This window comes from Anas acuta, chromosome 23 (genome assembly GCF_963932015.1).
Source record: "Anas acuta chromosome 23, bAnaAcu1.1, whole genome shotgun sequence".
NCBI classification, from domain to species: Eukaryota; Metazoa; Chordata; class Aves; order Anseriformes; family Anatidae; genus Anas; species Anas acuta.
The window spans coordinates 1,166,605-1,179,328 of NC_089001.1; the positions used below are offsets into that span (position 1 = coordinate 1,166,605).

A 12,724-nucleotide genomic window follows, 5' to 3' on the forward strand; every position below is an offset into this window, starting at 1 on the left:
TTGGTGCCATGTGAAGCAGGCTTGATGGAATGGACCCGGTGAAATGCTTTCAGGGCTGAGAAAGCGTGCGTGGATCTCTGCAAAAAGGCACATTTCCTTCAGGCTCTTCCTTCCCTCCCAGCCCTCCCAGCTCCTGCTCACGTTGGCCACCTCCTTTCCTGCGTGTCCTTGCTGTGCAGAGGATGCAGGAGCAGAGGCAGCCGTAAGGTGCACACATCTGCTCCCTCTCCGGGTGTCTCACTCAAGCCCAGGGGCTTCTCTCTAGCCACGGGCGGGCAAGTTGGAGCTGATAAGGCTTCCCCTACAAGCTAATTGTGGCGTTTAACGACATCTAAGGCTTCTTAATGGACTTTGCAGGAATCAGCTGATGAGCTGTGTGTAGCCGTGTGAGCCCGAGCAGATAACGTGCTGGGCTGCACTGGGGATCCTTGTTTGCAGCCGGTTGCCACCTGTGGGATGAAAGGAGCCAGGCTGTTCTGCGTGGTGCTGCTTGGAGCTGTGTTTGGGTGGCCCTGGCCAAGCAAAGCGATGGCTTGTGAGGGCGAGCAGGCGTTTGGGGACCACTGGGGTCATCTTTGGGGTCTTCTCTGGGTCCTGTTGTATTGCACGTGAGGAACCTGGGTGGGCAAAGCCTCTCAGCACCTGGGTGAGTTCCTCCCGAGGCATCCGTCCCTGCTTTCCCTTAGCAGGCAGTGCTGACCTCGGCCCCGTGCGCTGCCTCAGGATCAGGAGGCTCTGATCCCTCCCCTTGCCCATACTGAGCTTTGCAGGGGAATAATTAGCGCTAGAGAAAGCGTTCGTCTTCGGCCGCTCGCTGTGAGTGCCCAGCCACATCTCAGGGCTTCAGACGTGTCCGCGTGAGCCCAGCAGCACCGTCGGGCGCTGCAGATAAGGAGCACCGCTCTTTCTACTTGCTCTTCTCTCTCCAGAAATGCTTGTAGGAAATCCTTGAGCTGTAATCTCCAAGTGGCTCCGCCAAGGTCAGCGGCTGGCCTGGAGCGCGGGCAGCAGATCCTGCCTGGGGCATCCTGCGGGGCTGCAGCCTCCTGTGCTCACCCTCGTGTGCCGCATCACCCCGGGACCTGCAGCAGGGTGCTCCTGGAGCACGAAGCCCGGTTGTGTTCCTGCCCCTCGCAGCGCGACGCTCGCCGGCTGCGCAGCAGCGGGGTGTTTCCGAGCTGGATCTCATCGGAAACCAGCAGGAACCATCCTGATCCACGCTGGGCACAGGGGGTTTAATACCTGCCTTCACCTGAGCTGCTCTGGGGAGCGTCCGATTGAAAGGAAGCTTCCCTTCCTGCCGAGCTTGGGGCTGCTGCAGGAGAAGGAAACCTCGGTGCTGCCGGCCACGGGGCTCGCTGCTGCGTGGGCGGTCGGTGCCCGCTGCCCTGGCAGAGGTGCAGGGGATGTGCACTTCCCACAGCGGCTGAGTTATATGGGGAAAGCTTTGCTTAGTCAGAACACAATATTAATATTTTTTCAGCCAAGTCGGGCCTGGGATTACACAGTAAAAAGGCGAGCGCAGGCTGACTGTGGGTATTTTCCCACTCAGCCGGCGCTCCTGCCGTTTGAGTCATTTGCGAGCTGTGTGGGCCTTCCTTCGTCTCTGCTCCCCGCTGTCGGTGTGGGGCTGCAGGTCCCGGGTTGCTGCAGCAGGCAGAGCTGGAGTGGTGCTGCTCTCACATTGGCCATGGGGATGGTTGGGTGCAGAGGTTGGCCCTCAGTGTGTGAGCTGTGATGGGTCAGGAGCTGTACGGGGGGCGTGGGGCTGTGCCACCTCTCCTCTCGGGCACACCTGCCTCCAACGCAGCCAGGAGCAGCAGCCCCGGCACTTGCAGCCTCAATTCCTGGGGAAGAGAAGCTGCCCTCGGTGGTGGTGAGGTGGCAGCGAGCGCCAGGGGTTGGCATTAGGGATTAGGAGGGAGCTCTGCTCATCTGGGTCACGCTTCAGCGAAGCATCTGGCTCGCTTTTTAATGGCTGCAGTGAACTGGAATGTTTTATGAACTCCAAACAGTCATTCAGATTGTTTACCTTTGCTTGATAATTGTTCCTAAATAACAGAGTGCAGTTGGAGGACTGCTCTGCAGGCCGGTGCACGGCTTCACTGTTTGATTCTGGGACTCGTGAGCAGCCCGCGGGGCTGCAGCGGCACCAAATCTCTTTCTGATGGCACGCCGTGAATTTGTTCACTCTTCCCTTTTGGAAAGGTGTGTGGAGGGGAGGGGAGATCTCTGCGTTCCCGTGGTTCGGGCTCGTGGCTGAGCTCAGGGGCTGCGTGGCACCAGCGAGACCACGAGGAGCAGTCCCCCAGCGGGGCAGCGGGCTCGGAGCTGCGCACAGTGCAGCTGTTGGGAGGCTGCCCTTGGCACCGAGCAGGGAATTAAAAGGTTGGAGGTGTTCAGTTACAGGCCCTGCTCTGGCCGGGGCAGCGGCGGAAGCGACGCAGTGCCCGCCACGGGGCTCCTCGGGGCCACAGCTCCCTCACAGACGTCGTGGGGTGGAAGCAGGGCCTGCTGCATGGCACCATGGGGTGGGAACGGGGCTGATGTGGGCGCACGTCCCACAGGGCTGCCCTGTGGGGGGTGACCAAAGGAGCTTTGGTCCAGTGTCAGGTGTGCAGAGCACAGGTATTGGAGAGAGGAACAAAGGGAACAGCTTTAGAAATGCAACGAGGGCCAGAATACTGTGTCAAACTTGCTCATTCCTGCTTGCTTCGCGTTGAATTCATCCTTAAGGCGAGCAGTGACAGCTTGGCATTTCACTGCTCTGCTTCTCCTTCCCTTTCTGAGTCCCGCAGCACTGAGGTGCCCCGAGCTGTCTCACCGCAGGTACCATGCTTTCGTTGCATGAAACGCCATGGAGCCATCCCAGAGACGCACACCTCGCTGGAGGAGCCCTCGCAGCAGCTGTTTGGAGGAGCTGCCCGGCTCTGCCTGCCCGCAGCGGCTCCTGCTGCACCGCGGAGGGCCCGGCGCTCGGCAGGGAAGCGCGGCTTCCTGGCGCATTTGCATCGCAAACCCTAAGTCAGCAGTTTGGGGTTTTGTACGGTAGGGTGCCCCGGCTTGTTTGAGTGAGTCAGAATTCAAATAGTCACCCAAGCAAACGTGCTTGTCCAAACAAGAGGCGCTCAGCACAGGCACCCAGGCAGGCTGTGTGAAAGCGAGGTGCGCACTGCCGAGGTAAACAGCCGAGCGCTTTTGTTCTGCCACATGGAGGTCTTGAAACTTCAATGCCTGGCATGTTGGTCCTGGCAATCAGGCTGGGGGGAAAGCAGTTTGGGCCAGGGGGATGTACTTTCCTTCCTGGGAACCGAACCAGCAGCTGCTCTCTGGACAGCCTGAGGTGGCTGAGTGTGATCCTTGCCCATCAGCGTGAGGCTCAGCTGGGAGCCGAGCTGGTGGTGGCAAAACTGGGCCTGGATGCGCAGTTGTTTGTTAGAGAAGGAAGATCATCTCTCAATTAAAAGAGTAATTAAGATGGCTTTTTCTTTTTCGTTAGGAGTCTTTTCATGCTAAAGGTGTTTTGAGATCTCGAATTAGTTCCCAACGTGTTTGTTTGGATCCTTTGGCTTCAGCTGCCTCTGTGCAGAGCGGGGTACGGGCGGCTGCACAAGATGTGCTGTTAGCAGCGCTCCTACCTGGCTTTGTCTTCAGCCGCCTTTAAAAACCTGCAGTGCTAATTCCTAGCTCGAGCAGGAACAATTTATGATGTGTGACTTCAGTGAGTCACCTGATACGGAGTCGGAGGCAGCTGTCAACCACATCGACTTGAACGCGCTCCAGAAACGCCGTGCGCAGCGCTGGGAAACACGCGGCTGGCGCTGCCCAGGGCTGTGAGCAGGGCCTGGGAGCCCCCCGCAGCCCCTGGGGGAGAAGCAGCGGTGCCCCAGCTCTGCTCTGGTGCTCCAGCTCTGCTCTGCCTTCTTGAACAGTCGAGCCGTGGCCTCTCACCCGTGTCCCCACCGTGCCCTGGTGGAGAGGCCATCCACCGCCCGCTGCTGTGCTAAGCTCCCCTTCTGGGTGTCGTCACCCAGCCAGCAGCTCCCCGGCTCTGCTGCTGGGCAGAAGGCGGTGCAGGACGCTGCTTTGGCTTTGGGTAAGGGTTGTGTTTGTTTCGGGCCCCTCTGTCCTTGGGCTTCTGCATTTGCTGCTGGCTCTCGGTGCTCCCCTTGGCGGCAGACACGGCACGGGGCCGGGCACCTAAGCCACGTGCCTCCGCGGCTCCCTCCCGGCCCTCACAAGAACCCGGGGTCAGGTTCTGGTGGAAGATCACACAGCTGTCGGGAGGCCTGAAGGAGAGCTGCAGCCTGCCCCAAAATCAGGTCCTGCCGAGGTCCTGGCTGCTCCCGATGGAGGCTTGGTGCTGGCTGCAGGGATCTCCAGCAAGGCGCTCGCTGCTGCCTCACGGAGCACCAGAAGTTGGGAGCAGCGCAGAGCTTCCTCCCCAGGTCTCCTGGTGTTAGTGTGAGCACGAGCAACCACCAGGATGGCTTCAGACGTCAGCGGTTGGTTTTCTAGGAGGCAGCCAGCTGCCAGCTTTTGAGTAACTTCTGAGAAGCTGCCTGATGTAAGGGCGGGCCGGGCTGTTGGCGTGGGCACAAGTCAGCCCTTGAGTCACTCCCTCGGTGATGGATGCTCGCCGGTGCCCGTGGAGTCAGCCTGCCTGCCTGCATTCCCTTCCTCCGCACCTCAGGAGGTTCCTGGGGGTCCGGGGCTGCCGGTGGATCGCAGGAGGCGTTGCACAAGGGGTAGAGGCTGGGACCTCACTTCAGGAAGAACAACAGCCAAGGGTCTTTGCTGCAGGCAGCACGAAGGATGGGGAAGCAGCCGTGGCAGCGTGTCCTGTGGGAGCAGCTGTGGAGGAGGCTGCCGGACAGGGGCAGTTCTCTGCGCTGCTTTGTAATGGGCTTTGTCTTTTAAAACCACCAGCCAGAGAGATCTGATAACTGCGTGGAGGTGTTCCGGTGCTTCTTCAGTGAGCGTCATTCGGCGGGTACTGGTTTCCCTCTCGGTCACCTCTCTTTCCCCAAACTTCATGGAGACCTGAATGCTTCAAATTTTGTCAGCCGCTCTAACAGGCTCCTGGAGTTTGTGGAGCTGCTCGGGATTAGAAACTTGCTTTGCAAATGGGAGAAGAGCTGTCACCTTGTCAGTGATTGATCTGCAGGAGCTGACTTGACCAAATACAATGAGCCCAGCAACAAAGCCAGGGGAATCAGTTCAGCTAGCAAAGCCGTACCAGGAGGGTTAGGAACCCGAAGAGCCCTGCAGTCCCTTTGTGCCCCTTGGCCTTGCCTCCCTCTGCTCGTTTCTCTTCTATGATCAGTCGCTCACAGCTTCCAGGCTCCTGGAAGGTCCTCTCTGGCCTCGCAGATGAGGAGCAGGATGGTGAGCGCTGGCTTCCAAGAAGCCTCATTCCTTTTTTCCATACCGGTGTCCTTCTGGCTGCAGCTTTCTGAGCAGGGATGTTCAGGTCATGCAGATGAAGCCTCCCGCAGCTGGCTGGCAATGGGCTCTTTCTGCGGCGAGGTGCCAGCGGGGCCACGTGCAGGGAAGGAGCCGTGCTTCACCCGCTGTTGGCTTCACACAGCCCCATCTCACCTGCACCTCTGCTGCTGGGACACCTTACAAATCGCCCCGCTTGGGGAAAGGAGATGAAATGGTGAAAAGGTAGCTGGGAATTCAGTCTGAACAGTGGTCCCTTGAGGTTCCTCTCCTTGATTGAAGTAAGATGAACTCGTGGTGTTTCTGAGCCTTGACCTGTGCTGGGACAGCAGGGACAAGAGCTGAAGCTTTGCAGCCTGTCCGTGATCTCCAAAAACACGCGGTGGAAGCGCAGAGAGCTTCGGGAGGCAGGAGCAGAACCTCTCTGCCTGTTCCATGCAGATCTGAGTTGGGGGTGAGGTGTTGGTGTTGCAGAGAGCTTTAAGTGATGGTGCTATAGGCACACAAAGCTTCATCCTACTGCACACATTTTGGCTTAAATCTTAAAGCTTCACAAAGAAGACGGCGCTTCTCAATAAACCTGTTCTTTCTCATTTGTTTATTGGTGAAAAGAGGATTAAAGCTGCCTTTTAATACTTTCCTTTCCCAGGTCTCTAAGCAGAATGCAGTTGTGTGGCTTGCCTATTGGGAGAAAAGCTGAATTCCTGCTGCTCTTGGGCAGCTCGAGCCCCTTCCTCAGCGCCCTGCTCCCAGGGGAAGAGTAAATGCGTGCAGGGGCAGATGGGTGTGCTCGTGGGGTCTGTGTGCGGGACGCTGGCTGCCCCCAGGTCAGCAGAGGCGAGTGGAAGGGAGGTGGGAAACCCTGCTCAGGCTGGGAGCAGGGACGAGCCTCCTTGGGGCAGCCAGGGCTCCATCTCCTGAGAGCGCCCGAACGGCTCCCCACGGGCTAAGGAGGGAGGGGATGCTCTGCTCATGTCGGGACGGGGGTGCTGTGTAGGAAGGAACGTAAGATTGGTATCATCAAAGGCGGAGAGCAAGAGGGAACATGATTCTGTAGCCTGGTGATGAGGGAACTCCCCTGGGAGGGGATAGGCATCGGTTTCCATCTGTGCTGCAGGGACTGTTTATGTATTTGGTGTTGAGAACTGCTGCATGCAGCACAGCTACAGCACGGCCCCGTGAGCAGCCCAGGAGCTGCTGAGCAGTAATTTGGGCGGGCTGGGGGAGCTAACTGCATTTTGCTGCTGTTTCTTCTGCCTGGCGTTTTTAGGAAGGGGACCTGGGTTCTTCAATGGGACCGCAAGCAGCCGGGTTCCAGTAGCTGGGTGCGTTAACACACCCCACTGCCAGTGTCCGCAGGAGCTCTGCCAGTCCTTGGCAAGTGCGGGCTGTTAGTTTGATCCCCTTCAGATGAGTGCTGTAAAGATAACTGAGGGTTAGATAACTGCCCGGGCTTCTGCAGAGAGCTGTTGGGAGCCGCGAGCTGACAAAGGAGCAGTTGTGTGGAGATCTCGGGATTAAGAAACTTCTTTTCACTTCTGACTCCACTTCAGTATTCAAATTGCTTAATGAGAGAGAGAGTATGAAAAACGAGCAGGGTAGGAAGCAGGGCTTCCAGTAAACCTTAAACCACAAGAGGTTTGTCATTATCTTGGGGGTGGGGGGGAACCCTGTTGTCTATTTACTAGAAAGGAACCAAGAAGGCGATGCTCAGCTTGCACACACGGTGCCTCCTGACTTCTCAGGCACGGGGTTGGGAAAGGTGGAAACAGAAAAGCCGCTTGCTCCCCGGAGAGGGGCACGAAACCGACTGCTGGCCGTCGGGAACAGAAGCCGGGAGGGTGGTGGTGCACCAAACAAGCCTGGTCCTGCAGCACTTTGCTTAGATAAAAGATAGAGAGCGTTTGGCAGCAACCTGCAGGGGCTGCGGAGCACGGGGCAACGCGGTGAGCTCCTGGGCTGGTCGGGGCGCACAGCGGGACCCCTTGGGGTCGAGGCTGAGCTCCTGCAGGGGCTTTGTGGCAGGGCCGTGCCCACGGTGGTGGACACCAGCAGGCGTTTTGGTGAGGTGCACCTTCTCTGAAGGCACTGATGCTTCACTAGAAGCCATCAGCTCATGCAACAAGCGAAGGGTCTGAGCTTTATATAACCAAATCCGTCGGCTCTAAGGCTTTTCAGAAACAAATTTTGTGCCTGCGCTCGAGGCTAATTACAGCACCGTGTCTGCTGGCGTTCGGTAGTGAATCAGAATATCTTCGGATCTATCCATCTGCTCTTTGTTGCGTTACTTTGCAGCGGGCATGAACGCAGGCCAGGAGGGGTTTTAGGAGGGTGTGTGGCGTGGGAGAGACTCCAGCGTGCCTCCTGTTTGGGTGAGCTCGCTGCCTGGCTCCCTGCAGAGCCGGCTCCGAGGCAGCGATCTGCTCATGTGCTGGGACTTCGGAGAGCATAAAACGTTGTCGGCCCATAAAATCCAGCTGGAATGGGTAACTTTAAAAGTCTTTACGTAACCCCCTTTACATAAGCCCCTTTGTTAATTAGTAATTTACTTAAACAGCCACTGAATAAACATCGCTGGGTGTCTGCTCTTCCTGAGTGTGCTGCAGAAGCTCGGGAAGGCCTGAGCGCAACGCAGAGCTCGGGAGCTGCCGCCTGGCCTGCATCGCTTCATTTGTGCTCCTTGGATCAAGAGCTGCAGTGCTCCAGCAAACACTGCACCTCTGAGATGGGGAGTTCCTTCGTGTGAAGAGACCTGCGAGTTCAGCACCGGGATGTGCTGGCTGTGGGTGCAGGAAGGATGGGATGGAGCCCAAATCCAGCCCCAGGTCCCAGCCCCTGCATGGTGCCTGCCCTGCACTGACCCTCGGGGCAGTTTGGGTCTGACTTCGTGCTCTCTGTGACTCTCCCCTGGTTTTTGTGCTGTGGCTGATGGAGCAATGGGTGCCGTTCATCCTCCTGTCCCCACACCTCTGTGCTGCTGTGCAACCGAGGCAGGGATGAGTAATGCAGGGAGGAACGTTCCCCTAACCTTGGTGCTGGATGCGTCGATCGAGCGCTTTAATCCCCACGTTTCCCATTTCATCGGGATGACTCTACATTCCTGTCAAGTGATTCATTTCATTAACATAAGTTTTCTACCAACCAAAATATCTCTTCAGACCCTCGGAGCAAGCGGGCCCTTGAGCACAACCCCGTACTTTGTGGCTGAGCTGTGCCGTTTCCCCAGCGCAGCGGGGCGGGCGGGCAGGTCGGCGCGTGGCGCTGCCCCCTTTGTCCGCTCGGTTCCCTCACATTCCATTTAAGTGACGTTGGAAATGTTTTTTCTTTCTTCCCCAGAGGGACCAAGCAGAGCTGTTTACCCTCAGCTAGCCGGCTTCCCAAGGGTTCTCCAGTCCAGGAAGGCTGGGGGAGAGAAGGGTGGCCAGAGAGACCAGGGCGAGGAGCGGTGACGTTTGGTTTAATCCCATCAGGTGCTCTGCCATCACCACACTCCTCTTGGTTTTCCTTCTGCAGCTTTTCCCTCAGCTCTTCGGCCTTTTGTGGGCTGTGCCAGAGCTCTGTCCTAAAGCTGCCGGTGCTGGAGCCCCTGCACCAGCGGTGGGAACGTGACTGGGGTATCCTGGGGGGGCCACAGGAGGATGACTCCAGGCTGTGCCTTGCTCCTGTTTTTTCTGTGCTCTGTGGATGAGCTGATCCCGAACCATCAGCTGGAAAACAACTTCAGCAAGGCGGTGTTCAAATATCCCGTGCCCCTTGGCCATTTGGAGCTTCCCAGTCTGCGCCAGGCGTTGTGTGTGCGGCAGGGCCGCTGCTTGGGCATGTAACGGTGTCATCCCTGGTGCAGTGACACGCTGCTGGGCCACGTCACTCCTGATGCTAATCCCAGAGCTGTACTCACCTGTGGTGGGGTGCGAATCCCTTTTAACTCTTCCTAAGATGATTTTTAAACCCGGAGCCTTGCCAAGCCAAGCTGCTGTCCCAGCAGCTGTCCCCTTGCAGCTCCCGGTGTGTGCCGGGGCGGTGCGGCCGGCTGCTCCGCGCTCAGGTTTGGTGTGCTCCGGCCTCCGAGCCCCGTGGCTGTTTGGCACCACGTTCCCCTTCCCGTTCCCAGATCCTCGAAGCTGTGGCTTGTAAGGAACACGTTTTTGCAGAGCCCCGCTGATGGGAATGAGCTTCCCTCTGCGGGCTCGTGGTTCCTTGAGGAGGTGCACGTCCTGCCCGCGGCCCCTGCAGCTCTCTCAGATGCCACTGGGAGTTACTCTCGCAGACTCTTCCACATTTCACAACCAGGGAAAAGTTCTCGTTTCCCCAGGGGCAGCTGTTGCATTTAAAGCATTCTCGATAGCTACTGGAATAGAAACCTCCGTCTGGTTTTGTACCTGTTTGATAGGAATTCAGGCTAATGTGGCTGAAGATGGTTCCTCAGCTTCTCTCACCTTCTCTCCCGAAGGTTCTCCTGCACCGTGTAAGCTCCTGTGGCTGTGCCAGCCCTGCCTGACTCTGCCCCTTGCCCCCCAGCCCTCACGGAGTTGTGTGGGGCAGGGAAGGGTCCTCGGGTTGAGGTGAGAGAACTGCTCTGCGTGGAAATAAGTTTGTTGGGGTTGGGGAAGGTAGGGGTAAGGGGAGCACTGGGCGCAGGGAGGAACAACTTGCTGCCTTGGAGGCTGAATGCCCCTCATGAGGCTCTTTCTCTTCCCAAGGAGAGATCCTGCAGTTGAAATGCAAGCTCTGGGTTATCGGCTCTCTAGCAAAGGCCACTTTGGTAGTGTTGCCAGCCCTGCAGTTGGCCAATAAGCCTTTGCTCCTCTGCGTTTAAAGAGAGAAAACGGTGCTCAGCCTCGCCGGATTGGGGCTTTATTTTCTTGCTGGTACAGTTTAAGTTAATAGAAATCTCATTTATCTGCTTCTAGTAACGGCTGTCCCCGGAGAGCAAGGTCATCGCAAACCATACAAATGAAAGAACAGAGGAGATGGGAAATGGGATCTGCAATTCCTGCAGGCTCGCTCATCTTGCACCCTCCGTGTGTCAGGGGACCCGGATTGACGTCAGGGTGCCTTACATAAGGATCCATAACGCGATAGCCCCTGAGCTGGGGTGGCTCTTGTCGGGCTCCCGTGCAACGTGTTCAGTGTGTGCTCAGCAGGAGCTGCACGGCGCCTCTGCACTGCTCTGTGCAGCTGCGTGGAGGGTGCTGGTGGTGGGGAGCCATTTCTCTTAGGGCTGTGGATCCCTCTGTGCTTTAACAAAGGGTTACCTGAGAGCCCGGCAGCGCCTGGCCCTGCACACACACCCCGAGTGCTGCCCACGCTGCTCGGTGCTCGCGTCCCAGCCAGCAGCAGTCGGCTGCTCTTGACATTTCTGTAGTGGTCTTGTGATACTCCAGGTTTAGAAGGCAAGCAGCTTGTTTTACTGGCCGTGCCATTCGATACCCGTACAGTATGAGCTCTGAGCTTAAATCCCCTCCGAGTACAGTACAAGTGGGACAAGTGCTCTCAAGCAGCAGGGCTGGAGGGCCAGGCAGGGTGTGCAAAGCCCGGTCCTGATAGGGGTGCAGGAGGCCCACTCCAGCACAGAGGTTGTGCCCACGAGCCAGGACCCTGGCGATGCTTGTGAAAGAATCACTGCAAAGCTTGTCTGTGCTCCTAATCTCCTTCTGCTTTGCTCTTGTGCAGGAACACGGAAAAACTGCTTTAAGTGTCAGAGTGATGGATGTGGGACCCGAGCAGCACTGACCTAGATAGGAAGAGCCGTTATCCAGCGAAGATGTCGGCAAGCTCCAGCTCAGTCAGCTGCCTGCAGATCCCCCAATTTGTGCAAAGGAAAGCTAGCAGCTTGTTGTTGGAGGGCTCTGCCTGATCCTGGCCCTGTCCCAGCACCTGCATAGCTGCCCTCCAGGCTCAATTTATAGCATCATTTGGGCAATAAAAAAGAGCTTGTATGCCCCAAACCCCCTTTGCTCAGTGTGCTGTGCTGTCTGAAATTGCCCTTAGGACAGATTTTACCTGCAGACATCTTCTGGCTGTGGCTGGGACCTCTCCTCTGTACCCCTGCCCCACCAGAGCAATAGCAGTGACCCCTGCTTGGGGTCCTGCGAAGGGCTGGACATCTTTTGGGGGATGGCATGTAGCAGGAGGGCTGCAGGAGACTTTGTTGCCTCACAGCTGCAGTGCAAAAGCCATTTGCTGCATTTCTCTTGCCCTCAGAACGATGTCCATGGGGGCACGATGCGTAAATGTGAGACTGAACCCCAAAAACGGCTCTTCCTGACGGCTGCTTGGGGAGAAATTTCATTTTTCTCTTGACCTCCGCAGCGACATAGGCTGTTCGAGTCCCTTGTGAGAGGGCCGTGCAGGCTGTGCTCCGTGCGGTGGTCGCTGCTTGCACGAGGCAGCAGGACGGGCTGGGATCTCTGCTGGAGCGAGGTCGTGGTCACGGGGATCTGCTCCATATATAGGCCTCGGCCGTGCTGCCATTCTCAGTTCCTTCAGAAAAATCTTATAAGGAAAATCAAATCCTGACTTGGCAGCCTGTCTGTCTAATCTTGGGTGAATGCAGATGTGCATCTTGGACCAATTTACTCCTGGTTGTGTTTAGGGCTACCAGAGCGCCTGTTTATTCCCACATATGGAGCATGGTTTCAGAAGGTAATTTAAACAAATGGAGTGCCACTTCCAATTTTTCAGGCTTCCAGTTTAGGAGCCAAAACTGTTCTCCCGGCTCCAGCTTGCCCACCCTGGCTGTATCAGTTCCCACATGGGCTGCCAAGTTCGCAGAGAGCCTCCTGCAGCCCCCTTCCCCTGCTGCTGAGGCGCAGCCCCCCCGGCCCCGAGCTGCCTGCGCTTTGCTCCGGGGGCTGCAGGTAGGGGACCCGGCACCATGGCCCTGCTGAATGAGCTGCCTGTGGCTGTGGAGCTGGAGGTTATACGAGCTTCTAGCTATCCTTTGTGCCTTGTCATGGTTAAAGTTTGGTTTGAAATGGCAGTTCGGGTGTGTGAGTGTGAAATGCCATCACCTGCAGGGGTTGTTCTGCAGGGTGAAGTTTGGTGCTTCTGGTTAGCACCAGCATTGTCACACCGAGGGTGATTTCCTAGCGCTGCCCTTCAGGAAGGCCACTTCGATAACAGCAAATGAGCATTGTCTGTGGGATGTGTTGGGAATTTGTGGGAAATGTCTGCCTCTGAGCTCTGGGAGCACACGCAGTCACCCTGCCTGCGTGGGTCTTGTGCGTTCCAGCAAGGGGTTGATGACTTACAAATATTTGACTGGAAGGGGCTGTTG

General features: G+C 57.2%; 2 protein-coding genes across 6 annotated transcripts in view; both read left to right on the forward strand.

The window, feature by feature from the left end:
* The window catches only part of APOA1 (apolipoprotein A1), a 113,438-nt gene that overhangs the window by 45,835 nt on the left and 54,879 nt on the right, over nucleotides 1-12,724 (forward strand). Inside the window, exon 1 of one of the 2 annotated variants that reach the window (XM_068659023.1) lies at nucleotides 6,370-6,373. The exons of the other annotated variant lie outside the window; for it this stretch is intronic. The gene's annotated coding sequence lies outside the window, so the exon portion shown is untranslated. Of the gene's footprint in view, nucleotides 1-6,369; nucleotides 6,374-12,724 lie in introns of those variants that run through there. 2 annotated transcript variants of the gene reach the window in all.
* SIK3 (SIK family kinase 3) overlaps nucleotides 1-12,724 on the forward strand; it is a 66,806-nt gene that overhangs the window by 3,687 nt on the left and 50,395 nt on the right. The gene's annotated exons all lie outside the window — the stretch shown is intronic.